Raw genomic sequence first — 3,999 nt, 5'->3', positions numbered from 1 at the left:
CTATACAAATCGGGTTTCGTTATGTTTATAACTTTCTTATCAAACATATCATGGCGATGCTCGATAGATATGTGTCATGTACAGAAATAATGTGCATACATTGAACCATTTCATTATTTTGTTTTACAATAATAATAGCCAAACAAATATTTGTTAAAATCGCATGTCTACATGCTTTATAAACATGTTTGAATATGGCGTCACTTCCGTTGCATTGCTGCTGACAACGTATTGTCTTGCCTCATTTGAGTTTACACTCAAAGCTGTCAAGAGGCGTTAAAACAATTGGTAATATTTGTCAATTTTCACACGTACATTAAAATGAAATTGCTTGTTTTGCATTTAAAGACATAAATAATGAGTTTAATAACATTTACTTTTAGTTTTTGACTATGGAAACCCTTACGCGGACTGAATAAACGGCTAAAATTTTAATCAATTAGTGGGTGGGGTGCGTAGCCAAGTGATTCCGTCTTCCAATATAAACGCCAGTTAGATTTTTTGGCACATTTTGCTCAGATATCGGGTGCATCCTACTCAGGCATTAGTGATGGTTAGCAATCATTTTATTTCTTATAAAAGAACCGTCTTCCAATGTATTAAAGACTACCTCTCCGGATGGTTGCTAGCATAAACGTCTGTTTGTCATTAGTTTAATGACAAAAGTTGATGTTAGTTTAAGACAATACATAGTGGTGAACATGTATCATTTCATTTTTGTCTTTTGTGTAGCTTTCATTTGGAGATAATAAAGAATTGCTAATAAATACATTAAAAAAATAATTTAATTAATCATTTACATTCCATGTATATGAATGAAGTTTAAACTAGTAATCTTTAAGTGGCATGGCTTGTGGATGGTTTGAAATATATAGCGTCATTTTTTATGCACATTTACTTGCAGTGTTGATGAAAGTTGTAAATGCAAACATTTATACATAAATAAATGTCTTACTCAATCCTTAAAAACAGATTAAACTTTATGCCCATTACATCATATTTTGTTAAGGAAAAATCTAAACATATTACATGTATAGGGAAGGTTTTTGGGGGGTATTTTTACGAAAGATAGCGTGAGAAAATATTGGAAAACACTCAAACCAATATTAGAAGTAACATATAGCAGATATATGGCGTGTTTGGGATAACATCAGTAGATGTTACACACTGATAGATAATAGTTGAAGTTTGAAAAGATCATTTTAATTTTTTTAATGTTTTTTATCTTCGAAAATATTTAAAAGTTTATATAGCGTGAGACTTATCACATGCACTGTTTTGGAATAATATAATTTTGACTTAAACATGTAATATATAATGAACATAATTGTATACTTACTGAGAATATGTATGAATACATATTTTTTTAATAACATTTCCAGATTCAAAATGTTGTCAAACTACAATATAATCAAAGGTAAAATGGAGGCCATGACATGAAATGTCCGTCTGTACCATTATCTGGTAAATATCTTCATTCATGAAGGATTGAGACTGACTTGCAATGAAGAGGTTTTCAAGCAAGAAATGAATGTATGTACTAGTAGCATTTCTGTTTAAGATTCATTTTCCCAGTTTAATTTGTTATACCCCCACAACAAAGTGGAAGGTCATACGTTTGATTGATCATGAGAATCACTCCCATATTATCTGAGTGCAATATTTATTGAAATTGAATTTGGCAGTTCTGCTTAGCAACCCCAAACTCTTATATTATTGTTTTATTCTTATATTATTACTTTAGAACTGGAAAATGTAACATGCACACCTATATAAAACTGAAAATCTGAGCAATCCCTGTTAGAATTAAGCTTGTGTTAATTGTGGATGAATACATCTGTCCTGTATAATTTAGTGCTATTTAACATATAATCGTTGAGAATTAATATTGTATTATAATTAAGAAAAACTATATAGTACATTTCCAGTTTGATTCAAGCTAATGCATACACAATTTAAATTGTTTCCGATTTCAACTTTACAGTACTGTTATGTAAATAAAAAATTGGCATGTTGATTACAACTTGTTACTTTACACAGATTGTTAATCACATTCCTAATGACAGGATTTCATGGAAGATGTGTACAAGGGCCACAAGTGGGATTTCTCTGAGTGGCAGTCTCGGCTTGCCACAAAGACGTCCCACCCAGACGACAACAGTGAGTGGCTGAAAAAGGAGGAGACCAAGAATTTCCATGAGCAGTTTGCCCTCAATAGGAAACTTGTGTATCAGAGAAGTTATTTAAAAAAATATTTTGTGATAGTTTTTTGTGTTGATCCAGTACTTGCAGAAATCTCTAAAATGCTTGTTCTTACATTTCTTTAAAAAAAATATAACAAAAACAAAATAACAAAAAATACGCCTTGAAATTGTTTGAAAATGAGGGTAAAATCATTGCAGGTGAACATCTGTGAGAGACAGCTGAGGGAAAGACTATCTCGTGGACTCAAGATTGGTGACTGTTCAGTTGCCGAGGTGAGTTGATCGTCCCTGTGTCAAACTAAACAATGTTCTTGGTTGGCCATTATGAGTCCATGACCATTAATACCCCTGTTTTGCTTCCTTAATAACTATGTATCATTGTAGAATGTTTTGACAAATTGTATTAAATAAACAACAATTTGTTCAACTTTAAGTTTTTTCATTATTCTATCTATTTGTCTTATTGTTGTTTTCCCTTTCTAGATCTACTATAACTATACCTACCTATCACTAACTCATGTCTCTGTATTGTTTCCTCTGTCAGGATCTACTTTTACAATCCACCCCCTATGACTAACCCCTTTCTCTGTGTCGTTTTTCCTGCTAAGATCTACTAGTACTATCTACCGATAATTGTCAATGTGTTGCTTTCCCTGTCTAGAGCTACTATAACAATCTACCAATCACTAACTCCTGTCTTTGTGTTGCTTTCCCTGTCTAGATCTACTATTACTATCTTCCTATCACTAACTCCTGTCTCTGTGTTGTTTCCCCTGTCTAGATCTACTATTAATATCTACCTATCACTTACTCCTGTCTCTGTGTTGTTTTCCCTGTCTAGAGCTACTATTAATATCTACCTATCACAAACCCCTGTCTTTGTGCTGTTTTCCCTATCTAGATCTACTATTAATTTACTATCTACCTATCACTAACCCCTGTCTCTTTGTTGTTTTCTCTGTCAGGATCTACTATTACCCTCTACCTATCACTAACTCATGTCTATGTGTTGTTTTCTCTGTCAGGATCTACTATTACTATCTACCTATCACTTACTCCTGTCTCTGTGTTGTTTTCCCTGTCTAGATCTACTATTACTATCTACCTATCACTAACTCCTGTCTCTGTGTTGTTTTCCCCGTCTAGATCTAATATTACTATCTACCTATCACTAACTCCTGTATCTGTGTTGTTTATCATGTCAGGATCTACTTATTACTATCTACCTATCACTAACTCTTTTCTCTGTGTTGTTTATCCTGTCATGATCTAATTTTACTATCTACCTATCACTAACTCCTGCCTCTGTGTTGTTTTCTCTGTCAGGATCTACTTTTACTATCTACCTATCACTAACCCCTGCCTCTGTGTTGTTTTCCCTGACTATTACTATCTACCTATCACTAACCCCTGCCTCTGTGTTGTTTTCCCTGTCTAGATCTACTATTACTATCTAACTATCACTAACCCCTGCCTCCGTATTGTTTTTCCTGTCTAGATCTACTATAGCTTTCCCCAGCTTCTTGCACAGCAGATAGAGAAGTTCCAACCTCTCACTGCTCTCTGTGATCACATCTCTCGACACTATGATCTCAACTTTGGTAGGTCATGGTGGGATCTAATGGATTTCTGAATAAATTACATTTCATTTCTGTTCAGATACACTAGTTGCATGTTCAACACTTGAAATTAGAGCTGTAATGATTCACCCGTCATTCAAATTGATTTGATTTGGATACCAAATGGTCCGATTCGATTCAAATTAAACTATTTGCTGCTTATTGTGCAAAATATT

The 3,999-nt window shown here is 33.6% G+C and overlaps 1 long non-coding RNA gene across 1 annotated transcript; it reads left to right on the top strand.

Moving 5' to 3' along the window:
* The first annotated feature begins 256 nt into the window (after nt 1–256).
* LOC127847738 (uncharacterized) lies at nt 257–2,228 on the top strand. The gene is made up of 3 exons (XR_008034149.1): nt 257–288; nt 1,383–1,533; nt 2,067–2,228. It is a non-coding gene; the product is annotated as an uncharacterized LOC127847738 (long non-coding RNA).
* The last annotated feature ends 1,771 nt before the right edge of the window (nt 2,229–3,999 follow it).

The sequence above is a fragment of the Dreissena polymorpha genome, chromosome 10 (assembly GCF_020536995.1).
Source record: "Dreissena polymorpha isolate Duluth1 chromosome 10, UMN_Dpol_1.0, whole genome shotgun sequence".
Lineage (NCBI taxonomy): Eukaryota > Metazoa > Mollusca > Bivalvia > Myida > Dreissenidae > Dreissena > Dreissena polymorpha.
This window is presented reverse-complemented; position numbering and strand designations above follow the sequence as displayed.